The sequence below is a fragment of the Gorilla gorilla genome, chromosome 9 (assembly GCF_029281585.2).
Source record: "Gorilla gorilla gorilla isolate KB3781 chromosome 9, NHGRI_mGorGor1-v2.1_pri, whole genome shotgun sequence".
NCBI lineage: Eukaryota > Metazoa > Chordata > Mammalia > Primates > Hominidae > Gorilla > Gorilla gorilla.
The window spans coordinates 22,344,526-22,371,311 of record NC_073233.2 but is presented as its reverse complement, the minus strand read 5'-3'; the positions used below and the strand labels follow the sequence as shown (position 1 = coordinate 22,371,311).

At 42.0% G+C, this 26,786-nt stretch overlaps 1 long non-coding RNA gene across 1 annotated transcript; it reads right to left on the bottom strand.

Moving 5' to 3' along the window:
- Positions 1-354: 354 nt before the first annotated feature.
- Positions 355-10,907, bottom strand: LOC129525463 (uncharacterized). The gene is made up of 3 exons (XR_008669774.1): positions 10,781-10,907; positions 7,933-8,223; positions 355-478 (listed from the first exon to the last, which is right to left on the bottom strand). It is a non-coding gene; the product is annotated as an uncharacterized lncRNA (long non-coding RNA).
- Positions 10,908-26,786: the final 15,879 nt, after the last annotated feature.

The following is a 26,786-nucleotide window of genomic DNA, read 5'->3' as shown; positions in this document are numbered from 1 at the left end:
TCTTAAAATAAAATAGCAAACCAACATTTTTTTTTCCAGAAAATGGTAAGGTACTCAGGAATCTGGAGACAAGATATTGTAAGGAATGAACAAGGTTGCCACAGTGCATGGACCCAATTGTGTTTGCCTGTTGACGTGCCATCAGTGCGTGATGTGGTATGACATACACACACCAGAGCGACCGCCACACCAGATATCGACAGGGTGGTCTTCTCTGCCTGAGACCACCTCTCACTACATCCATTATCCCTTTGCCTTTAACCCTGACATTCAGTCTTAACACATTTTCTCTTAAATAATTTATTCATTCCAGAATGTCAAGGGTCCACTTACTATTTATTTTTTTTCAATTGTTGGTGGCATTAATTTAATACTTCTTGTTTTTCACCTTCCTTCCCCGAAGAACTTTTCCGTCCTTTTCACCTCCTTCTCCTGTGTACATAGTGATTTTATGTCCCCAGAACGCCTGGAAGCATTTCTGAAACCAAGATATTATTAAAAACCTATTATTGTTTTTAATCATGAGTATGTATCTGGCTGCAGGGCTGTGTATTGGGATATAGGTATATAGTCTTACACTTAAACAGGTATGCCCCTGAGGTTCACTGTGACCTCAAGTCTTTTGCCAGAATTTTCCCCTAATTCAGTTCACAAGTGGTAGGGTCTGCATCAGTGGCATTTCCCCCTGAATTCCATTCAGCAGCAAGGGTCAACAGTGGTGACTGCCAGGCAGGAGAGTCCTGCGGCCAAACCTGAAGCCCAAGGCTCGTGGGCCATGCAGGAATCTCAGTGAAGCTGTCATGGGCTGGCACCTTTACACTGAGTTGCGTTGTCCCAGCTGGCACATCCAGGGAGTTCATTGCAAAATCCCCAGGATGCAAAAAGCCACATGACAGCCTCAGAGCAAAGATGGTGGCAAATAGTCATGATATATCTAGAGAATGAAAGAAAACCGTAAGGGAGGAGAAGGAGGGGAATACATTCCCTATATGGGATGTTCCTACTGTTAACTCTGGGGAACAGATAGCTCCGGGGGCAGCAGATGAGTTCCTCTGGCTGACTCTATCTGTAGCCACATGGGGACCTGCCTACGTGTGAACAAGATGAACTGCACTTATCACACAAGGATTTCTTTGAAGACATGCTACTGGGGTGGGAAGCAGTGAGGTTTTATTCCCCGTCTCCTAACTACAGGGAGCTCTGCCATGTCATTTTGGCCTTCCTGAAACCAGGACAGGTTGTCTGTCAGGGGGCTTCCCCCAGAGAGGTTTAGTGGGAGAATGTCAGTGAATGGGATAGTTCACCTCATGGGACAACACAGAATCTGATCACCAGGACATAGGAACGGCCCCATCAGATTTCTTGAGCCATTTTGTCACTTGGAAGAAAATAGTGTACCTTCGTATTTATTTAAGAGTGCTCAAGGCCTAATAGCAATAAACAGGTCTAGCCAAGAAATTACAAGCTATTCTGTTAGCTGGGAGTGCTCTCTATAAGCTGATTAAGGTACTGATAGGAACTCTTTGTTATTCATGTTGGTTGGGGATTAGAAATTTGTTTTTGTACATTTATTTCAAATGAGGAGGAGGTCATTTTTCTCTCAAAAAATGAGTATTTATTATTGTCTTACTGATTTCTTTGATTATATACCTCTCCTCAGTTCACTCGTTTTTTTTTCTTTCTCTTTGGCTTTTGCTTTTGCTCTCTCTCACTTCTCTCTTATTTTGTTGCATTGGTAGAGAGTTGTATGGCTAGCATTGTATTGTATGTAATTAATTTTGCACAAAAGCAAACATTTAGCATAGTAGGTTAATTTTGTTTGTTTTTATGACCATGCCAAAATAATATTCTGGGCTGGTGGAGAACAAAGGACTGTTCTTTAGGACTGAAACTTGATTTTGCTCATAGTAAGTAAAAAAAAAACAAAAAACACACACACTCACAGATGTTGTTTCGTAAGTGTTATAAGCACTGGATATAAATGGTATTTTTTATCACTTCTGACTAATGTGAAACTGTTGTACGAAAACTACATGAACAAAAGTCATCTGTTTCGACTCGTGTGGGCTTGCCTCACAGTTGCCGGATTTGAGTCATTTTTATGTCTTGTTATTTCATTTATTTATGCAAAATACATGTGTGTATGAACACTTTGTTTTAGCTCCAGCTCTGCCTCAGTACTGGGGTTCAGTTACTTTTAGCCATGTTCTTAAAAATGAAAGGCTATTCAGGAATGATCTGATTGTAAACGTCTCTTTCATTGGATCAAACAGTAATGCTGTATTTGAATCTAAATTTTGTGTATAAGCAGTTTATTTATTAGCCAAGTTTGGCTCTAAATATCCATGGAAATTAAGAATGACAATCATAGGGATCACTTCATTTTATTTTCAGTGGGGCTTAAACAAAGTTTGTATGACTTTACCATCTCATTTTAGATTTTTCTAATTGTGTAAATATAACATAGAAATAGAATTTATTTTTGGTTCATGAATACTTAGTGAGATATAAGTTATGTATTTCCTTTTTGTTCTCTATCCATAGATGTTGGTCCAAACTGAAAGTTGATGAGTCACTGTGCCTCTCGGGGTAGTGAGTTATCAGCTACAGTGAGAGAGCAGTGTTCGGCCTGCAGCTGGGACAGCAAAACGTTTCACCAGGGTTCTCATGCAGTTCAGAACCCACTGTCCACAGATCCAGACATTTCCCTTTTTTCTTACAGAAAGTTGATGATTGGACGTACTAAATTTCCGCTACGGTTAGGAGACAGTCAGTTTGCTTTGGGAGTCTACATAAATCTTCTAAGATAGTTCTGTGACCATTTAATAGCAAGAAGCATGAATGCCACTACAAAGGCAAAAATCCACCTCTGAGATTGGCCATTAATAAACGTCCCACCATGTCAGTTTAGATTCAAGAATGTTACACAACTTTGTTTTTGTGGTGCTCCCTATTTCATAGTATCTTCAAATCAAAAATAAAAATTATCTCCATTTTGTTAAAGAACTTACAGAGTCAGGGTTCTCCTTGTCACTTAGAATTGGGACACTGCCAGACAATCCTCTCCCCAAAAAAAAAAAAAAAATAGCCATATAGAATGGAAGGAAAAGGAGAAAAGAAGGAAGAAAGGAAAAAAGTAGGAAGGGAGAGAGAAAAAAAAGGTCGCTTTGCGGATATGAGCCGCCAGGCTGACAACTTTTCTATTTCATTGGCAGATATGAAGCAGTGTCTTTTCCAGTAAGGTACGGAAGCTTTGTTGTTTTCATGTGTACCCAGCTCAGCCTTTTAGAAGCACATCGGTTTGCTTCATTAGGTATTTGATACTCTCCAGCCTTGTCCTCAGGCCTGATTTGATTTGCCAGGGTCCTGACACCAAAGCCCAGGCCAAGTTCTAAATTCAGGTGTGGGCTCACAGTGCTATCGAGCTTGTCCAATTCTGGCCTCCCCTGAACATTAGCCCCACGGGAGCCTGAGGGTGTTTGAAAAGGGCGTGATCACTCTAGGGCTGAAATTAAAGGCTGCTTTCTTTTCCTTCTGAAGCCAGGCTGCTTCTTCGGAGCACACCCTCCTGAGCCAGGAGCACAGGCACTAGCAGAAAGCAGGGATTGTTTCAGGAAAGCCCATTTACCCTCAGTAGGAAGGCAGCCTGGTCACTTGAACAGCACAGCTGAGGCTGCTTCTGTCAATTTACTCATTTTGCAAAGAATTGACCTCTACCAACTCATTAGGCAGAGGAAAAAGAATCACTTAGTAATTTTAAATCATATGAGAAGTCCTGTACCAAGTGCCAACAACTGCAAAGAAATGCAGCTAGAGGAATGTATTGAAATTATTACTGTGTCTTCCTTTTTAATGAGAAAATGACAAAAATGGTTGCTGTAGCCCTGCCTGATTTTGTACACGTTTGTCTAAGAATTGAGTTGGCACTTAAGCTCACTTCTCAAAGTATAATAATATTGTATGACCTCATTTGTCCTTTCACAAAAGCACTTGCATCATTTCCTTAAGTCATCTGCTCCCTGACATGTTTTCTTCCCTAATAAACAATTTCTGTCTGTTATTCCTGCCAATGATGTTCTGTTTCTGATGCCATATCCTATTGAGCGTGCCCCTGTACTAATCTCATTGAAAATATTGATATGCAAACACATTTTGTTTTCATCCCCATTCTATCTTTCCCTTTGGGGACAGATTGCTTTCCAAAAGCTCATGAACAAATATTTGGAATGCTGGTACCTTTGGGGCAGAGGTAAGGTGGGCGGGGTGGGGGCAGAAAGGTAATGCTTAATGCAGATAACTCTTCTAATCAGTGTCCATGGCAATATGAACGCTTGAAGAAAACTCAGTGACATATCTTGCTCAGTAGTTTCTTATTCCTGAAGAACCACAAGCATAAAGTGAGGCCTCAGTGCTGGTGCTCTTGGAGTATGGGGAATGTGCAAATATTTAACTGTTTTGTATGCTGCACATTGCAGGTCTGCTCATGTGCATTCTCCCTTTGTCTTCCTTTGTCATATGTGTTTTTGCTTTTTCGAAAGTGCAGTCTTTATTGTACCCTTCTCCAGCTTGTAGCAAATTAGAATGCTTAGCATTTATGTTCATTCATTATTGTATTTGCCATGTAAAATTTTTATTACCTTAGACAAGCTTATAAGCTGTTACTACATAACTTATCTTACTGTAACTCTTTTATTTCCCCCGACGTTGTAATTTGTTTGTGATGTATATTGTGAAATTGTATTCTATGTTAATTTAATCAGCACAATTCACTGACATGCTGGACTGACATGCTGGCTGCTGTTTCAAAGTGTAAAGTTTGTGTAGGGCTGTTGGGACAACTGCAACTCTGTTGTCAAGGTACTGTGCTTTGGTTCCTATAGCAACACTGGGTGTGGCCCTTGAATTGCTAAGGGCATTTAATACATCCTGGAGCAAATTTTAACTGCAGATTTTCTTTGTAGAAATTCTATGTATAATGCAGGTACCTACTTGGCCCATGGCTGGTAACTATTTGGGCAATTAGAAAAAAAGAAAAAACATAAAAACTAGTGTCTATTGCTGCTTTGAATATGTTTGAAAGTCTGAAAATGTAAATAGTTTATCAAAAAAAAAATCTTGTACAGTCCAGTGTAAAGTTTTTAAATGACCTTAAGGGTTGCCATCACATCTTTCTCACACTCTCCTCTTGATAATAATAATAATAAAAAGTTTGCTAAGGATTAAAGAAATGGGAAAAATAAAAAAAAAAATCTCTTCAAATTTACAGGAATGAATCATTGTTCTTAGCTTTGTTGCATACACAAACTTCTTGGATTTTGTTGTGCAGTATTGACGTGAGATAAAGCTCAACATTGAATAATCTTTCAGTGGTACTTTTCAAAGTCTTCCCCTCCTCTGCCTCATAATTAAGGGAAAAGACAAAATTGAAAGACACACTGTCTTTATCCTGGTGTATGTTGGCACCTTAGCTACTTTTTTTTTTTCCTTTTTGCACAAGGTGCTTTCCTGATATGTTCAACATGCCATCTTTGGGTGATAATGTATATGCCGTGATGGGGCTCAGGCCCCTTAGGGGAGTGTCTATAAGAACTGCCTATTTATGCTCATTTACCTCAAGACTGTCCTCTCTACCCTAATCTAGTTGTCATCACTCCATCTTTTGTACTGCTGTTGACACTTACAAATTAAAGATAAATTTTGTTTTATGACCTCTGTGTATGGCCTTGTCTGTGCCCTGCAAACTGTCCCCACCATGGGGCCCCAGCCAGCCCTGAATGTGCCACCCTCTTGCTGCTGGAGCCTGCAGAGCTCTCCTGCCCTCTGCCATTGCTTCTGCCTGGCCCAAAGGTAGGTCTCTGAAAGACATGGAACCCCTTAGCCTGGAAAGACTTGCCTGCTCTTTTCATTGTGGAGCACACCCGGCTGCAGCAGGAAATACTTGTGGATTTAGAAGGGAGGAACGGGATACAAGGTGGATTTTTGTCAAGAGAAGATAAGAGAGCATGGCATTGCCTCTTTGCCTGACTTCTTCGTGTCAGTGAAACAGCTTAGAGCCTTTTGGAGTATGAACAACTCTCAAGGGCCAGCCTTTCATCTGACGCCACATTCTACGAGCCTAGCAGCCAAGAGTGGAAAATGCTGCACTTATGGAACCTTTCCCTCCACTGTGGTTGGCAGTAGTTGGCTGATTACTCAGTACCTTCTGCCTCAGAGAAGAAAGAGCCCATCTTTTTGTCCAGCAATGAGTTGCATCCAGAGTGAAACTCGGTTCCCAGTGATATCAGCTTCTAAAATGTTGCCAAAGCTATTTCATTGTGCTCAGAGTCTGAGTGGGGACGGAGGGTGGGTAGTGGGGTGAAGTGAGCAGGGCCCTTAAGGGAGACTTGCCAAACCAGCCAAGCCAGTCCTGTGAGTCTAGAGATGAGTAACCAACACCTAGAGAGTGAAACAAAAGTGTTCAAGAGAGAGGAGAGGCCCAGCCACTCCTTTTGATATTTCCTATTAAAAAATGCCTCAGGAAAAATAAATCCAAGAATATGTGGGACTGACTTTATTCCAGTCACATTGCAAGTTAGACGCAGGCTCCTGTAAGTTCTGAAAATCTAGCATTCCGGGACCTCCCTCTTGCCCCATGGCTTTTTAAAAGCCCAGGTAAGTACAGGACATTGGAAAGAACAGGGACTTTGGAGTCACACCAGCCTGGCTCTGCCACCTGCCAGCTGCGTGACCTTCCCTGAATAACACCTCTGAGCCAGAATCCTCTCTATAAAATGGGGTAACAATTCTTACCTGTCAGGGTGCTGGGAGAATGAAAAAAAACAGCAGGGGTAAAACATCCAGGAGTGGATGGCACACAGAGGGCATGAATGCCCACTGCCTCCTCTGACCAGAAAATGCCTAAGCTAGGGAGGTTGGCTGGTGTTACCACTGAGCAAAGTGAAGGAGGTGCCTGAGGCCTTCTCTCAGAGCCTGGTCGCATACTTACCTCAGGGCCCTCCCTCTAAGCTAGTCTCCAAGCCACAGGTTTTCTCACTCCCAGCTCATCCTTGCCATTGCCGCAGGCCCTCTTTCTTAGCCTGTCCCCTCTCTCTCATCCTTCTCTAAAACCTTCTGGCTTTCTGCTGCTGACTAGATAAAGTCCCAACTTCCTACCCTGTCAGCCAAGCCTCCACAGACCTGCCAGCCTCATTTTCCACCATGACCCCACACACCTTCCATGCTCTCTGCTGCTCTCACACCCCCAGCCTGTCCACCACTCTGGGGCTTTTACTTCTCCTTTAGCCTGGAAGGAATCTGTCCTCTTCTCTGTTTGGGAAATTCGCAGTTATCTTTCAGAAGCCACCCAATATCACCACTTCCTGAGAACTTCTTGGCCCCCAGTTTCAAGCTCTCCCTTGGGAGAAAGCAAAGCGCTCTTTGAAAGAATCTCATGATCACTGTGAGCACATTGTAATGATTTGTCTCTGTGTCTGTCTTTCCTGCTAGACGACAAACTGCTGAAACCAAAAACTGTACCTTGGCCTGCCCTGCCCCCAACACAGTGCTTGGCACATAGTAAGTGCTCTACACTTGTTTGTGGAAGGAATGTATGAGGGATTGCAACTTGGTCTCCATGTGTGTTTTAGATGCCTGCGAATATCGGGGTCTCAGGTGGTGACGCTGAGGGATCTTGTAGGTGTACCTTGGTATTACTTACTTCATTTGGAGAACGTTATTAGTTAAAAACATCTCTGTTCATATTGGGAGAGCCATTTTTCAAATTGGCATGACAGGCACAAGGCACTGAGAGTCTCTATGCTTTTAGGATGACTCACTGCAGAATGCCTGAGCCTCTGAACCCAGAGCCAGGGCTCTATTCTTCCTCTTAGGCATCCTGGCTGAAGTATGAAAAGGACAGACTAGGAAGGGGAAGCGTTTATCAGTTTTCCTTACCTTTTTCCTTGATATCCCAGATACCCAAGATTACCCTACAGTCTGCTCAGAGACAAGGGGTTCTTGGAGGCTTGACCTCTGGGCCTCCATCATGGAAAGGGAAGGAGACCAGCTGCCTCTGCCTGCTGTGGAGAGCCAGGGCAGTGATCCCACGAGGCTGCAATGTGGACAGCTGTTCATTTAGTGTCCGTTCCTTCCTCTTTGGTCCAGGTAATGACTCCGTCTCTCAGTAGTGCTCTAGAGCCTTGCTGGCTCAAAGTATGGCTCACAGATCAGCAGTTACAGCATCACCTAAGGCATATTAGAGTATGGGCTAATGTGGCATGGGCTATACTAAGTAGAAAGCTCCTAGCAGTTGAGACTCCATGAAGTGTCATCTACGTCCTCTAAGTCAATGACACATCATATGTGAGACAGGATTTTCCTCATTTGAATTGTGAAGGCCCAGAGATAGGACATGACCCACCCAAAGTCACACACAGATTAAATGTCAGTGCGGGAACATGCACTTGTGTTTTCTAATTCTAAACACAGGTGAACGTGCTGCATATGACCTCACAATAGTCTGTGGAAATTGCTCATCACTGGGACAGCCCTGGATCTAGAGCTCAGTTATCACCAGGTGTCCTGGACTGTGTCACACTATGGGAGCACCAAGGCATCTAGAGGCAGTGGCCTCTGGCATCTCTGACTGTCATCCTCTACCCTGGCTGTGCCCAGTGCCTGGCCCACAAGAGACCCTGGATCAATAGGGTGGCTCTCTGGAGAGCTTGTTCAGAGCTCCCGCTGTTAGCTAGCCACCTAGTAATTTTTCCATTTTGACACCAGGCTGAGTGGCCATGGAGTAGATCAATGAGAATATGTGTAGGTTCTGGGGGCCCCATTCCTGAGTCTGGGAGGAGGACACTCAGTGAAGAGAGTGATCAGGGAAGGTGTCTGAGCTAGTGTCACCCAGAGCTTCTAGGACCACGTGTGGATTGGTTATCCACTGGTTATCCACTCACCCCGGGCAGGCACACTGACTCCCCAGCCTGTCTCCCCCACCACTGTCTCCCCTCAGCCACTAAAGACTGAGCTCTGTCCCTGCCACCTGTTCGGATTGGTTTATCCACTACTACCAGCTGCCATTCCCACTTCCAGCTCTATCCTTTCCTCTCTGCTCCCAGAAGGATCTTCCTCTCATAGATGCAGGCAGGGCATGAAAGACACAAGATCAAGTCTACGCTGTTTGCATTCAGGCAACGGCCTTCCTGAAGCCCCCAGGTCCTGATCAGCCTTTCCAGTCCCATCTCCAGCAGGCTCCCCACACAGACACAGCACACTGCTTGCTGAGACCTGCACAGGCCACACAACGAAATATCTCCTGTGCCTGGAAGTCCCTCTCTCACTTCCACCAACCATCACACCCCCATGCATTAAAGCCCAGCCCAAACGTCACCTTCCATGGGAAGCCTTCTCTCTACATTCCTCTTCTACCCTGGGAATGTGAATTGCACTGAAATGGTCTGATTGTATTTTGTTATGGGTCACAATGAATCTGATTGTCACACTTTTTTATCCAACAGTCCTGGCACGTAGTAGGTGCTTAATCAATGTGCGTATTTTTTTATTTTAATTTTTTATATGAACACTCCTGCTGTTCTACGTGTATGTTATTTTTTTAAAAAATGAAATAAATGAAGGAATGAATTCTTTCTACTTGAACTCAAAGTACTGCACACTCTGCCATTGGCTAGTTTTTCAGCCTGATCTTCTAACCCCACGGCTTCTAGCTCTCTAAACCGATCAGACTATTAATTTGAAACATGTTCTCCAACCTCTTTGGGCTTCAAGGGTCCCCTGTCTCAACTGACTTTCCCCCATATCTGTCAATCATCATCTTCCCTTTCAGGTCCACCTGCTTCAACACCACTACAAAATACTAAGAGTCTATCATGCAGCAAAAAAATTTTATGAGCATTTCATTTGACCCCTAACAATGGCTCTGAACATTAAACATTGTTATTCCTGTTTTACAAAAGATTAAACTGAAACTCAGAGAAGTCAAGCCACTTGTTCAGGATCTCCCAGTGAGTCAGAATGTCTCCTTCTGCATGGACAAGCTGCTCTCAGGCCTCTCCAGCTCAGAATGAATCTCTTCTTCCTTCTAGTTTGGAGTTCCTCTGCCATTTTTTTTTTATTATCGCCACCTAAGGAAGCTTTTAAGACACTTTTTTCCTCCCAGTACTCCCAGTAGCCCTCCTCCCCCCATTAAATTTTAATATAATAGATTTACTATCTGCTTAAGTACTCTATGTATATCTGTGCTTTATTTTTTCAAAGTAAGATTTTTTTAATCTCCTAAGAACAAATTTTTCTCCCTTATGGAAGGTGGCATTATCCTGTTGAAAATTCCTCTTCTATGGCTGGGCACAGTGGCTCATGCCTGTGATCCCAGCACTTTGGGAGGCCGAGGCGGGCTGAGGTCAGGAGTTCAAGACCAGCCTGATCAACATGGAGAAACCTCATCTCTACTAAAAATGAAAAATTAGTCAGGCATAGTGGCACATGCCCGTAATTCCAGCTACTCGGGTGGCTGAGGCAGGAGGTTGAACCTGGAAGGCGGAGGTTGCAGGGAGCCTAGATTGCGCCATTGCACTCCAGCCTGGGCAACAAGAGCGAAACTCCATCTCAAAGAAAAAAAAAACAAAAACAGAAAATGCATGCTCTATATCACCTTCTCTTTGAAGTGTGGCCCTTACCCTAGAGCTTGTAACTTGTTCCCCAATCCACTGTGAGTTCTGTGTTCCAGGTACTGTGGCTTAGTAACAATTTCCCCAAAACTTAGTGACATAAAACCACTACTTACTCTACTCACAAATTCTGTGGGTTCACAAATTCAGACAGGGTAAAGTAGGAGGCTTTTTCTCTTCTGCTTTGCAATGTCTGGGATCTCAGCTAGGACACTCCAAGACTGGGGCTGGAGCACACTGAACGTTCATTTCCTCTCGTGTTTGGCAGTTGATGCCAGCTGTTGGCTGGCACCCTAGCTGAGGCTGTTGGTTAGAACACCTACATGTGGCCTCTTAATGTGGCCTGGGCTGCCTCACAACATGGTGGCTGAGTATCAAGGGTGAGCAGCTGAGAGAAAAAGAGAGAGGGCCAAGTGGTGTCCTCTTTTACGGCCTAACCTTAAAGTCATGGAGCATCACTTCCACTATATTCTGTGTATCAACGCAGTTACAAGTTCACGCCTAATTCAAGGGAAGAGGAAGCCAACTCCACCTCTTGATTGGGGAATGATAAAGTTTTAAATATATATGGGACTGGATATGTTGCTGTGGTCATTTTGGGGAAGTACAGTCTGCTGTACTCTAATATCTGCTGATCTGCAACCCTTGTGCCCCACTCCCAACAACCACCCCATCTTCACATGGCCTTGCACACGGGGTAATGCTGATATACATGTCTGAAATTTATTTGGGTGCTCTAAGTTGAGAGGATGAAGCCCCAGGCCTTGGTCCATTCCTGCCAATACCAATATGTGGTTAATAAGGTCCAGAGATCCCTGGAGAGGCCAGATGTGGGCAAGAAGCTCACTGAGGCAGAAGGGTGCCCTAGAACAAATGGGAAGTGAGAACAAGCATTACAAGAAAGGTCCTGGTGTAAAGTGTTTGGATCTTTCTTGTTCCCCTCTCAAAAGCAGTTCAGTTATTTCTGGAAATGTTCAAACTAGTCATATCCTACTATATATATATATAGATAGGCAGAGTGAGACACCCAGAGGAGTTGCAATAGAATTTGACTTATATATATATATTTTTTTGTAGAGATGGAGTCTTGCTCTGTCGCTCAGGCTGGAGTGCGGTGGCACGATCTCGGTTTGCTGCAATCTCTGCCTCCTAGGTTCAAGTGACTCTCCTGTCTCAGCCTCCCAAGTAGCTGGGACTACAGGCGCATGCTGCCATGCCCGGCTAATTTCTTTTGTATTTTAGTAGAGACAGGGTTTCCCGTGTTTCCCAAATGAGACTATCAATGAAACTAATGTTGTCACTAATCAGCAAAATACCAGTCAGCTCCCATTTGGCAATATGCTACCTGTATTGATATTTCTGTCAACACCACTACCATCCATACAGCACAGCATGTTTTAAAATGGCAATAATCTGTACAAGGAGCCATAATCTATACACAGAAATAATTTCACCTTTTTCAAGCTCAGGAAATATTAGCTTAATGTTCTAAGAGTCCCTAATATGATCTATGTCATCAATTAAACTCAAAAAGTTTTATTGGGAAAAACAGAAACAACCTATTCAGTTTCTGACTTTGGGTTAACATTAATCAGCTAATGGATATTATCATATGTACCCAAACTAGATCTGTAGCAGCAAGGACAATTATGAGTGCCTTTTTTATTTGAATCATTTATTATTTTATTTTAAATTACTATTACATATTAATTTCATAAAAACTCATTATTACCATTATAAGTGTTATTAGAGTGAAAAGGATAAATGAACTGTGATCCTTATTATGAAATGCCAAGTATAGAATTTAGATGTATTTTTGGAAATAAAAGAAGCACTGATGTTATTAATGAATAACACAGACAGGTAGCAAAGTTAGGCCGAGAAAAAAACAAAACAAAATAAAACAGCAAAGAAGAACAATCAAGATACTGACCCATGGATGAGCCCATTGTTCTCCTGTGCTGTAGCATTACACTGACCTGATTGACACTTGAGTTAGAATATATTTAATTGCGAAAAGTACTCTTATGTTCTATATTTGGATAAAAGTCCATATGAAATCACTTAAGTGCATTTATTATACATGTTAAATAAATTAATTCACTTAGAAAAGGTACTTGTTTATAAATATTGTAAATAACAATACTTGCTTAATATATAGGTTTGAGCCACTGGAGAAATGAGAACTAAATTCCCAAGCATCCATCTCTCCTTAGGCCTGGGGCTGGGGCACTTCTGCTTCTCCACCTGCAGAGGTAACTGGGACCCTCCACAGATGCCAGGAAGGCAGGTAGTGGACATGCTGCTGTATTGTTGGACAAGCACACCAGCCCTGGACAGAGCTGTGGAAAACACAAGTGGTTCTGGACCTTAAACTGGGTGAGATAAGACATACCAAGGGATAATGGCTATAAATACGGCCCAAGAAACTGGATCATTTTTCAGGCTGTTGAATTTCCAATGCCTGCCAAACAAAGTGTAATATCTGGGACTCTCTTTTTGCAATTCTACTGCAAGAGGCGGCATAAGTCCAATTAATTTAAACAAGAAAATCAGAACAATGAGGACCAGAAGAGTTAAAATGTCCAATCGAAACTTGGAATTAAAGTTAATTTCACAAATTTTAATATGATAGTAGGAGGAAATTAAATTTAACCCTATATTTCAGTCAATGCCACAATAATGATAGACTAAAGATGATTGAATGTTGATTAATTTCTCTACTGCAGTCCTGGGATTTAGAATACTCAGGTGAATTACATTCATTTTTCTGATTGGCTGTCTGGGGATGGGTAATTCAGAGTTGAAGACACCTGGGAAGCCTCTCTTCCAAATAAAACAAAATAAAACCACACAAAGCATTGGTGAAGTCAATTGCTGCATTATTTACTTTATTGGTTATAAATGACTGAAACCCAATTTAAATGGCTTATGCATCTAAGAGGGACTTAGTGGCTTACATAACTGAAAAAGTGCAAGGATAGCATGGCTTCAGGCCTGGCTGAGTGCAGGTGTTCAAGGCTGAGTCTCTGTCTCTTCTCTGCCCTGGTTGGCTTTGCTCCTAGGTTGTCTCTATCCATGAGACATCCCTCTGAAGATCCAGACTGCAGCTTTCAATTCAACAGAAAGAACTTCTCTTACAAGTTTCCTACAAACATATCTGAATTGAGTCTTCTCATCCTGGCTTGGATCACATGATCATTGCTGAACAAATCACTGTAGCCCAGGAAATGCAATAAGATCAATGCCCTTACCAACCACCACCAAATGACATAGGCTGAGTAGATAAAGGTTAATTGCCCTAAAGGAAAATCAGTCCTCCAGAAGGAGGAGAAATGGGTGCTGGGCAGCACGTTTCTGAAGTCCTGCATGGAATAGGCTTTATGTAAAATCAGTTGGAAAGCCAGGCAGAAGAGACGCTGATCACAGCCCAAGTGACCCTTTGGCCATGTGGAGACTCCTGCATCATTGCTAGCCTGGTTCTAGCTCTGTTTAATCTTTAGATCTTTAGTGGACTAGAACTAACCTTCAACTGCTGGTTCATGGCAATTTTCACATGGCATTGTCATTCTTCAATGTGTCTACTTTCCCACTAGAGAGTGGACAAATCCTGAGGTCAAAGTCTTGTCTTTCCCACTTCTTTGGCACCAGCAGATGGCTGGTACGAACCAGATGCTCACTGAATCTGTGTTTAATAGAGGGATGATTTAGGGCTTTTGCTGCTATGACTGAGACTAAAATTCTCAGATTAGACCTTGACTTTTCTTGCATGAAAAGAATACCCTTCTAGAGCTTCAGCAGCATTGCCACCTTAGGCTTTCTCTTCCTCCTCTTCCTCTGCCTCCCTTTTCATTTTTCTTGTTTACAATTACATAGCTGTGAATCCTAGGGAGGGCCCATCCCCTCTGTCTCACCTATCAGTCACTCAGAGAACATGAGTTCCCCATCAGGGAAGCTAAAAAAGCCACAACATCTTAAAGCAGGGGACAGCAAACTATGGTCCAAGAATCCACTCCACCCCAGCACCCGCTTTTTAAATAAAGTTTTATTGGAACACAGCTACAAATGCATTGTCTACTGCTTTTGCACCACAATGGCAGAGTGGAGTGGCTGTGACAGGAGCTGTATAACACACTGATATGGTTTGTCTCTTTGTCCCCTCTCAGATCTCATGTTGAATTATAATCCCCAATGTTGGAGGAGGGACCTGGTGGTAGGTGATTTGATCATGGGGGTGGATTTCCCCTTTGCTGTTCTCATGATAGTGAGTTCGTTCTCATGAGATCTGGTTGTTTGAAAGTGTGTAGCGCTTCTCCCTTCATGCTCTGTCTCTCCCCTGCCACCATGTGAAGACATGCTTGCTTCCCCTTCACCCTTCCACCATGATTGTAAGTTTACTGAGGCCTCCCCAGCCATGCGCCCTGTACAGCCTGTGGAACTATAAGTCAATTAAACCTCTTTTCTTTATAAATTACCCAGTCTCAGGTAGTTCTTTATAGCAGTGTGAGAATGAACTAATACACCCACAAAGCCTAAGATAATTACTAGCAGGCCCTTTATTTAAAAAGTTCAGAAACCCCTGTCCTCGAGGGCTGGGCACAACACATCTCTTGTATGTGTGTCATGGGCCACCACAGGTTTCAGGTGTGTCCCTGGTTGGGGAGAGGGTGGTGGGGGTGGGCTGAATTGCTCCTGATCTTCGAGCAGTTGCTAGTGTTCATGAAAACTGAGATTATTGAGTGAACAAGGAGATTCTGGGCCAGGCCAGGTATGGAAAGAAGCTGCCCAAACTCCATAATACATGGGATGAGGAAGAGCAAATCCTGAGGTACCTTAGAAAGTCTCACAGCCCACTTTAATTCTGGGTCTGCCTATTGAGAAGCCTTGGATTAAAGCAGAAGTTCTCAAGCGTGACTGCATTTTGAAATCACCTGGGATGCTTTAAATTCTTTAAATCCTGAGGAGCTTTAAATACTTGAAATCACTAGAAAGTAGGATTTAATTGGTCTGGGATCTGACACAGGCTTTGGGATTTTAAAAAGAACCCTACTCTCCAGGTGATTCAAGTGGCAGTTAAAATTGAGAACCATAGGGCCAGTGGCTAGCGGATCTGGGAGATAAGAAGGTGGTGCCAATCTGGAGGAAGCAGGCAAGAATGAAAACGATGCCGGTTTCAGACTTTGGCAAACTGGGAATTCTGACTCCACACCTAAGCTGCTGTGTGTTGGTCAGCTCATCATGTAACCACTCTGAGCCTCATCTTCAGTATCTGTAAAATAGAAATAAGAATACTTCCCTCACAGTGTTGTTATGAGGATTATGTGAAATTAGCTATTTATTTGTTTATTCTAGAAAACTAACTGAGATGCCTCCTATATGTCTGACATTGTTCAAAGCCCTGGATAATACATCTGTGAAGAAAACAGACCAAGGTGCTTGCTGTCCTGGAGCTGACACCATGGTGGAAAAGCCGGACACTAAATAAAGGAATAACATAATTTCAGAGAGTAAGGAATGTCGTGAAAAAAGGCAATGCAGAATGGTGGAATGAGAGGAACTGGGATGGGGCTATCTTGAAAGAAAGGATGACCATGGAATTTTCTCTGAGGAAGTGACATTTGGGCAACAGTCTGAATGATGAGAAAGATCCAGTCATGCAAAAAGAATTCCAGGCTGAAGCAGCAGCACATTTAACAAACTTCATGATGGGAGAGGAGGGTAGAGATTCCTATTCCAGGAACAGAAGAAGTACCAGTGTCCTTGGAGCACAGGGCATTGGGAGAAGGGATTGGGGGAGGCAGATTTAGTAGAATACTTGTAGGCCTTGCTAAAAAGTCTCACTCTTCTTCCCCCAACTGCAGTGGTAACCAATAAGATGATTTTAAGCAGGAGAGTGATATGGTCTGTTACAGGGATTTTTGAAAGACTCTGTGGTTGCTGGGAAGCAATAGATTCTAATGTACACATAACGAGTATAGTGAGTATTTTTTATTATTTGTTTATTCAGAACATATTTACTAAGCATCAAAAATAGGCTAGGTAGTAGACAAAAGAAAACAGCTAATGCTATACAGAGTCTTGTGGAGTATTTTTATTATTTGGTTTTTACTTTTATCAAAACTACTCATGAACATGATTTTAAAAGTCAAATAGTTATACAGCACTTTTTGCAAAAAAAGAGCAATCCCTCTATTTCTCAACTTACTATCTCCACTTCTTCATAAAAACACTTTCATGTCTTTTAGCTGGTTTCTAAGATATTTCCTGCCAACTGTCCCTCCCTATCTCCTGTACAATATCTTTAAATAAATGTCTTTTAAAGTTGCTTCCTAACTTTTGAGTTTTAAGAAATAATGACGGATTTCCTGCTATATACCCGCACTTTGCATACCTACTTTGTAATCATAGTTCACAGGTGAGGCATTATATTAGTCTGTTCTCATGCTGCTAATAAAGACATACCCAAGACTGGGTAATTTAAAAAGGAAAGAGATTTAATTGAATCACAGTTCCACATTGCTGGGAGGTCTCACAGTCATGGCAGAAGGCAAAGGAGGAGCAAAGTCACATCTGGCATGGTGGCAGGCAAGAGAGAGCTTGTGCAGGGGAACTCCCATTTATAAAATCATCAGATCTTGTGAGATTCATTCTTTACCATGAGAACAGTATGGGGGAAACTGCCTCCATGATTCAGTTATCTCCACCTGGCCCTGCACTTTGCACATGGGGATTATTACAATTCAAGGTGAGATTTGGGTGGGGACACAGCCAAACCATATCAGGCATGTGGACTATTATAATTGTTTTCTCTTTTGTGCACAGGTTATTTTTCTTATAGTTCAAAATTTTATCTAGTTTCTTTATGAAGTTGTCCATGCATTAATCACAAATTTGACTCTTCCATTTGTGTAAATATGTTCTCAATACATTCAAACGCATTAGTCATTGATCAATTTTATCTTCCTGAAAAATTATTTTCTGCTCCAAAATAGACTTGTTGCCCGATAGGCCTAGTGCAAAACTTTGGTCTTGGGATTTTCCTTCTTTATGGCACTTCAGATTTCTCTTGTGTTAGGTACCTTGTTTCCTAGATCCTGTGTCTTCTTTCACTATCTACTCTCTTGTTTTGCCGGAGCAGTTCCAGATGCTTATTGAGAAAGGGTGCATGAAAGGTACGTTTTTTTGAGACTTAATCTGTCTAAAATATCTTTATTCTACTCTCACACTTTGTTAATATTTTGGCTCAGAGAATTCTAGGTTAGAAATTATATTTCATTGATAGAGTTTGGATATTTGTCCCTGCCCAAATCTCATGTTGAAATGTAATCCCCAGTGTTGGAGGTGGGGCCTGGGAGGAGGTGTTTGGATCATGGTGGTGGATCCCTCATGAGTGGCTTGGACCATTCCCTTGGTGATAAGTGAGCTCTCACTCTGAGTTCACACAAGATTTGCTTGTTTAAAGGTGTGTGGCACTTCTTCCCCTGATGTCTCTCACTTGCTCCTGCTTTTGCCATATGTGGTGTCTGCTCCCACTTCACCTTCTGCAGTGAGTAAAACCTCCCTGAGGCTTCCCTAGAAGCCACGCAGATGCTGGTGCCATACTTCCTATACAGCCTGCAGAACCATGAGCCAATTAAACCTCTTTTCTTTGCAAATTACCCAGTATCACTTATGTCTTTACAGCAACGCAAGAGTGACCTAGCACATACACTAAAATTTTGAGAGTGTTGCTTTATTGTTTTCTAGCTTACAGTGTAGCTAATGAAATGTCTGATGCCATTCTGACTCTTGTTCCTTGGTTTGCAATATTTCTCTCTCTGTCTCTGTCTCTCTCTCTTTCTCTCTCATAACTTGTAGAGTCTTGTTGCCCCCAGTGTATTAAAATTTCAAAATGATGTGTCTTGGTGTGTATATGTTTACACATTGTGCTGTGCTAGGTATCTACATTGTTCTCAGAAACACATAATATTCAGATGTTAAACTTGCTGGATCTAGTCCTTTTAATTTAATTTTCCATTCTTTTTATTTAAAAGTTTCTGCTCTGTATTTTGGAAAAATATTCTCAACTTTACCTTCCAAATGCCAATTGGGTTTTTCATATCTGTGTCATATTTTTAATTTATAAGTGTTCTTCTTTATTCTCTGAAAATTTCCTCTCTTATAGCGTACTGAAAATATTAATGTCAGTCCATTTTTTTTCTTTTCCCTACGTGGTCCCCATTTCCTCCTACTTGCTTCATTCATTCATTCAACTAATATTTTTTGAATGCTTATCATATTCCAGGCAACTAGAAACTTGGGCTAACTCAGGAAACAAAACAAAGATCCCCAATCTTGTACAGATTACATTTTGGTGATTATTTTCCCATCTCTTTTTATGTCAGAAACTTCCCTAATGGGTCTTGTGAACCTTGGCTCCCTGTTCATATTTAAGAGAATTGTACACAAAAAATCAAATGAGAAGTTTTATGTGTGAGGGAGGTACTTGTTATTTTAAAATGTGCATTGTAAGTGACAAAGCTGGTGTGTTTCCTTGGAGAACTTCTGATATCAGCTTCTTTGGGTCTTCCATAAGATTTATCTGGAAAAGACCTTCCAGTCTCTGCCTGGTAGGTCTAAGCCTGACTGCCACTTTTCTGGGGATTGAGTAGGAAAACATTCCCTATATTAATTTCCATTTAATCCCCCCATTTTCAGTGGCTAGTGTCTAGAGATTCTGTTTTACCCTTGGAGACACTATGTCTCCAATATTCTGCTTGGCAGTCACAGCCTCGGTGCTGAGTTGGGGAAAGAATCCATCACCTTCTTAAACAAACGTTCAATCAATTCTTTTGTTTTAACCTCACCGTTACTTTCCTTCCAGGGGCATGAGTGGCAGTTCCTGAGCCTTTAGACTGGAAGGCTTAGAGATCTGCAGTGTAAGTCATTTTGCTCTGCGCCTCCCTGGTGCTGGCTTTGGCTTCAGCTTTCTTGGGCTGCTAAATCAGTTACATTTCACAGTCTGCTTTCCACCACCTGAAATTCTAGTGCTGAGGTCCCTTCTGCTGTTCTCTCTGTCATCTGGGTTTATGCCTTTGAAACGTCCCTTTACTAATATTTTACTAATGTTTCAGGAGGAAGCAGAGCTGAAATGTATATATTCCATCTGATATTTTTAGCTGTCCTCTGATTCCTTAGCGGATTTTTTAGAGGGTGAAGAACTTAAAATTCCTTTGTACTTACTGTGGGCTAGAAACAGAGCTAAGCATTTTTTATCTACACGATTGAACTTAATCCCCACAATAATGAACTTCCAGAAATAGAAAAAATAAAGGCTTAGAGATATTAATTTTATGATGATCAACTTAATTCAATTTAGAAATAATTGATTAAACAACTGTTCTGTGCCTCAAACTGTGCGAGATGCAGAGGATGAACATATTAATATAAACATTCAGTCATCTGAACCTGAACCTTGGCCATCCTAGACTCTTCCACCATCCTCATCATATTCTACTGCTTTTCTCTCCTCATTATTTCTCAGCTGTGCCCTCCTCTGTTTCCTGGAGAGACCTGCCTTGGTTAAGGGCTTTAATCTTTTTTCCAGAACTTGAAGTAATGCACTACCTGGTCTTCATACCTCCAAGTCCACTACCCCATCTGCAACCAAGATGGTCTTTCTAAACTGTCAGTCTGATCACATCACTCTTTTGTTTAAAACGTAAGTGTGGTGGACATTACTACTGCACACCAGCATCTGGCCGAGCAGCCCAGCAGTCATCTGCACCCAGGGAAGTACCTAATTTTTCTTCAAGTCTTTGGCACTTAGCTCAGGGCCTACCATCCTAGTGAGCATCCACAAATGTTTATGGAACTGAACTAAATATAATCATCTAAGCCATCCCAAGTTTACATTCTACCACTTAGGTGGAACTGAAATCCACCATAATTCCAACCCCACTGTGAATGATCCCAGGCTTCCAGATGGCTTCCCTCTTGTGTCCAATGGCAGCATCCTTTGCTTTGCAGCCTCCCCTCTCCTCACTGTTTGGGTTCCTCCTTGAGGGAGGTTCTTCCCTCTTCCCTCCTGGTCTCCCTCTGCTCACATCCTTGGTCTTCTCCTTCTCCATTGCTAGAGAAGAGGCAAAGCACCTGGCCTGACATTTTTTTCAAATACCAGAAGGGTGGGAAGGGAAGGAGCAACAGCCCCTTCCCCTTAGCCAAAGCAGGACATCTTGGGGTGGCCTAGGAGGCCCAGCTCAGTCTTACATTCTGAATCTTCCAGAGTTGTTCAGTGCATTAACTTCCACCAGGGAAACAGTTGATTAGACTGTTGGGAGAGGGAGAAGGGGAATGGTAGAAAAAAGTTTATTTGGTTTTTGCATTACTCTTATAGTATTAGGTGGGAATTTCCAAGAAATTATGTGGCAGTGACGTTATAACTTTCACACGATGGCTGGAAGCAACATTATAAAAATATTGCCTAACACAACTCCATATGGACATATGAAATTTCATTCCATTTTATACATGTAATTAAGTGGCCCACATAATGAAGTACTGTGTGTGCAAAAAGGGAGATGCCTTATGTAGGTGAAAGATAGCTGGGCAGGAACAAGACTGGTTTAAAAGTAGAATAATCATAAAGGGTGGATGAAAATTATTGCACATTATTCTCTGATGGATTTTTCCCCTTAAAGCTAGTTTTCTTGTTATAAGCAAGACAAATACATTTAATATCCTCCTGCTAAAATACTCTCCCACTGTGTTTACTCAAGGTAGTGAACAGAAGTGCTGAGCTTGGAATCAGATACAGCCAGGTTCAAATACCAGATTACCACTTACTAGCAGAGTGACCGAAGGTAGGTGGCTAAACCCGTAGTAATCCCCAAACCAGCAGCAGCATTTGGGAGCTTGTTAGAATTCAGATTCAAGGGTGCCAACTCAGACCCACTGAATCTGAGGAAGGGGCCTGGGAATCTGTGTTTTTACAAGCCCTCCTGGTGATTCTGGTGTTCACAAAATAATGAAAACCACTCACTCAAATTATCAGAGCCTTAATATCCTTCCCTGTAAATGACCCCTTTGTGGCAGAAAACTCAACCTCAAGTAACTTCAAAGAACAGGAACTAACTTAATGGTACACATATCCAAAATCCAGAAGTAGAACTACCTTCCAGTGGGGCTTGATCCAGCATCTCACACAATGTCACCCAGGATTCCCTTGTTTTGAGTTCCCACCATCCTGGCATAATGAGAGCTGAAATGAGAAATTCAACTGAGTTTTAGAAAGTAAAGCTATAATTCTTGTGTACACGAGCTTTAGAACTAATATTCATGTATTTACATATTTATTGAGCAGCTAATCTATACCAAGCATTGTATGGGTGTTGAGATATGATGTTAGGCTAATATGGACTCCACAAATAACCACTTGCTTGTGGTTCCCCTACCCACTGTGCTATGTCTTGCCTCTTGACTTTGCAATGCGCTGTTCATTTTTTTCTGAATTGCCCTTCTTTGCCAGGACCATCAGGTAACTCCTATATATCATTCAGAAACTACTTGGACATGGGCTATTTTCTGAAGCTTTCTCCAGCTCCCCTGACATTGAAAATCTCAGTGCATTTGTGCTCCCAAGGCCTCAGTCATGTACTCTTGCCTCTGCCTGGGGTCTGTCAGGTCATTATATGTTTATATAATCTGTGTTCCACCCTAGACAGTGAACTCCTCAAAGGAACATCATCACTTAAAAACCTCTAGCACCTGTCAAAAGGCATGACACAATGCAGATGGTCGACAAATCATACTGAACTAAACTGACCCTTCTCAGAATATGGGCATATGTGAAAGGCCAATCCCAAGTTTCATGCCATGCAAGACACAGTGGAGGACATGACTATTTTCCCCTCGCTGGCCCACAGCTTCCATGGAGCTCACAAAAGTTCTGTATCTGCTTGAAGAGTCTCAATGATTGCCTAGACTAGGGCAATGCTGCCCAGTAGAACTTTCTACATTGATGAAAATACCTGTGTTGATAGCCTCTAGCCACATGTGGCTATTGAGCACTTGAAATGTGACCAATAAGATTGAGAAACTGAATTTTTTATTTTACTTAATTTCGCTTTATTTAAATTTAAATAGCCACATGAGGCTAGCGGCTACCACATTGGACATTGCAGAACTCAAGGATGACTAATAACCTGGTGAAAAGAAGAGTGGAGAAGTTACTCAGGAAGAAGTAACATAGATGAATGCATGTTTCAGAAATGTCAAACAACCCTTGCTACAACCTCCAGAGCACGCTCAATGCTACCTGCCCCCTAATTCTATCCTCGTATCCCTGCGATGGCCCAATTTTCAATATCAAGGCAGATGGAGCAGGTGCCAACAGCTCTTTGAAAGCTGGATTCTACTCATCAATCCCAAAGACATGCTATGGGGCTGGATTGGAACACGATGAATTAAACAAGGAGATGTTCATATTTATAACCTTTCCTTTAAGAATCTGTTCCCCCATTCTATGAAAATTCAGTGGGGCCCATGAATTACAAAGGCTCCAAAATATTTTTCTTGGATGGTATTCCTCTTGTACAGGCTCTGTCGGAACATGGGAGTCCACAGGAGCAGGTATATCAGGAGCTCAGTGAGATATGAAGGGAACACCAGGCTTCTGGGGGGATGAGTGCACAAGAAACTGCCCAGCCTGAATCTCTTGCTGGAACTTTCTAAAACAGGTGAATAGAGAAAGCAAAAAGAAACCTTTGGGAAGAACTTTTCCCACCAAGGCCTCCCTGCCATATGTCTAGGCACTGGCCAGTGTCTGAATGCCCCCATCGTCCATGGGGAGAGCCTGACCTGTCTGGACTGGGTTCCCAGATGTGGCTCACCTAAAGGCCAAGAGGTTGGACAAAGTGGGAAGGTGGACAGGTAAGCTGGGGGTTGAGCAGCCAGTAAAGGCTAATGAATCAGAAAGTGAACTGACGGAGACCTAGGTGGGGGAGGGTGGGACTGAAGGTCAGTAGAGCCTGGAGTCAGGGATCTGGGAAGCAAGCATGAGTGAGTCTAGGCAAGCAATAGGCATGTGTGTGGGGTGAGGTGGTGATGGCAGGAGTCCTGAGTAAACAAGGTGGACGAATATCGACTCCAATAGGCCATTGATTGTAATAGCGGCTTTTGCGAAGGAGAGCAAAAATAAAAATAAAGTAACAATGAATGTACACATTAACTATGAGAAGCATACAGTATTTGAAATACGAAAATGTGTAGTGATTCTCTACTAATAGATCAAAGTTCTACTGGTTTTGTGCCCTATGAATACTCCAGTCATTGGTAGCCCAGTGTAGACTGCTATTGAAAAGGCTTATATCTGGGTTCAGAAGGGAAGGATGCTTGATTGGTTAGAACTGTCTGCCAATGGTGTGGGAGGGAGTAGCTGCAATGTGACTGTTGTATATTTGCCATCTGTGACTAGAGAAAATGTTTTCAGTAAACTTTTATGACTTGGCATGGGAAATGTAGCAGGACAGGTTGACTTGATTTTAAAACTGGCACTAGGGAAACTAACAACGGATAGACACTTTGTTACTGTAAAGGTGGGGTAAAATTACTTTATACAAACATAGTTGCCATGCTTGGAGGGTAGAGCTAAGTGATTGAAAAGCTCTTTTAACCCAAAGTAAGTAGAACGGAGGAAATAATAAAAAGTGGAAATCAATGAAATAGAAAATGGACAAGCAATAGAGAAAAATCCATGAAACCAAAAACTGGCTCTTTGAAAAGATCAATAAAATTAAGAAACCTATAACAAGACTGAACAAAAAAAGGAGATGATAATGCAAAAGTTGCAAATATCAAGAGTGAAGGAAGGGAAAGAGAATAAATAAATACTATAAGTCTCTTTGACTTTTGATCAATAAATTTGAAAACTTAGATGAAGAGGACAAAGTTTTAATTTAAAAAATTACCAAACTGACTCAATAAGGATAGAAAATATAGTTTTATATATTTTTAATAAGTTGATTTTGTAATTAAAAGCCTTCCCACAAAGAAAATTCTAGATTCAGAGATGTTATTGGTAAATCCCCCAAAATATTTTTTAAAAATCACCCTGATGCTAAAATCAGACAAAACAAAGAAAAACATTACAAAGAAATAAAAATTACAGACCAACATTCTCCATGAATATAAATACAAGGTGATTAACATAATAATAGCAAATCAAATTCAACAATATATAAAAAGAAAAATACATCATAACCTAGAAAGGTTTCTTCTAGGAATGCAAGGTTGGCTTAATATTTTAAAAGCAATCAACATAATTCACCATATTGACAAAACAAATGAGAAAAATCACAGGACTATCTCAATTGATGCTGAAAAAACATTTGAAAAAATTTGATTCTATTCATGTTAAAAACTCTTAGCAAACTAGGAATAGGAGGGAACTTCCTTAACCTGATAAAGGTAATCTATGCAAAACCTATAGCTAATGGTAACTTATGGAGCTAAGATGGCAAGGGAAGAACACGCTGAGAAAGTGGTAGTTGAGCTAATACCTGATTGACAAGACAGAGCCATCCAGGGACAAAGCTGAGGGAAAATGTCCGTACTACAATGTAGTGGACTACGTGTTTGCACAAACCTTTTCCTGGTTGCAGGTGGTGAATGATTGAAAGAGGGAAGACTATTTAAGATGCACAACATTAGCCTGGTTGGAAAGGAGAAAGTGGCTGAGCTCCAAGGAGGGAGCTCAAGAGTTCAGAATTCCTGTGATAGAATAACAAAACCTCACAGTTGATAAACCTTACAGATTATTAATAACATCACTTCCATGATTTACATGACAGAACAGATTATGAGACCTATTACACAGCTGAGAAAAAGAGGTGACATGACTTGACTTGTTCAAGGTCACTAGCTCATAAGTAGATTTAAACCCAGGCTTGTCTAACTCTGAAGGTCATGCTGCCTCTTGGTGATTAGAAAATGATTAGTTCCTGTCATGAAAAAAATGCAATGTGTTGATCAATCAGTCACTTTAATTTGGAAAGGCTGAAAGACGGAGAATGTGCTTCTTGTTGCTATCAGCAGCAACAGGCAGACAGACATGGAACATCCTCTGGTCTCCCTGGAGACTGGAGTTTTCTGTCTTACTGATATTTATAAGCTGCATGACCAGCAGCTCTCAGAGCCTCAGTATGCTTACACCTAAAAATGGGATTAATAGCTCCATTTCTGCCCACTTGATATAGTGCTAGGGTGAGACATATATTTTTAATGAAAAACTGTATGAAAACATGTGGTGTTTCCTATGAGATCTGAGCTGCAAGATCCTGCTGCCTGAGCCAGACCACCCTGTTGGAGGGGAGGTGCTCCACTGGCCAGGGCACTCCTGAAGGCCAAGGCCTGCTGGGTCCTTAGTGCCAGAACATTGCTGCCTGGCACACAGTGGGTGCTTTCTCTGTGTGTGATGTTTGAAGGGAAGAATGGGTTCCTGGTGCTCAGAGAGGTAGAACTGGGGCTTTATCTGCTGGACCCCTGAGACTGCAAAGGACACAGTTTCTCTTAAGGCAATCTATGCTGCTAAGGGACTAGAATCTTAATATTTACCTAGGCTTGCTTCTCTGACAATAGGATTAACTTCTTCTCTTTATGGGTTTTTTAAAACCAAAACAAACAAAACAACAACAACCCAATTGTAACCACATGTGGTCAGCCCAAGAGAGTTATGGATTGTTATCTGAAAGAACATCTATTATGGCAGGAACAGTCTAACCACCAGGGGCAAATGAGGTCTCAGCTCCAGGCTTTCTGAGCTCCCAGAGTCTCCCCAAAATACCCTATGTGCCCTTCAGCATCAGGCTGCTGGATGCCACCCAGAGTGGGAAACCAGGTGCCATCCCTCCATGGGTGGAGGGACATGATGTCCTCACTGGATCTTCTCTAATCAATAAACTGATCATAACAACACTCAAAGGTCCCTCTCAGATTTCAAACCCTTCCAATAGTTTCCCATTTATCTTCAGGTAAAAGCTCACACCCTGAAGATGGCCCCTGTTGACTGCTTGAAGCTCATTTTTTCCTATATCCCTCCTTACCCTCTACACTCAGAAACACGAATCTTCTCAGTATCTGCATGTC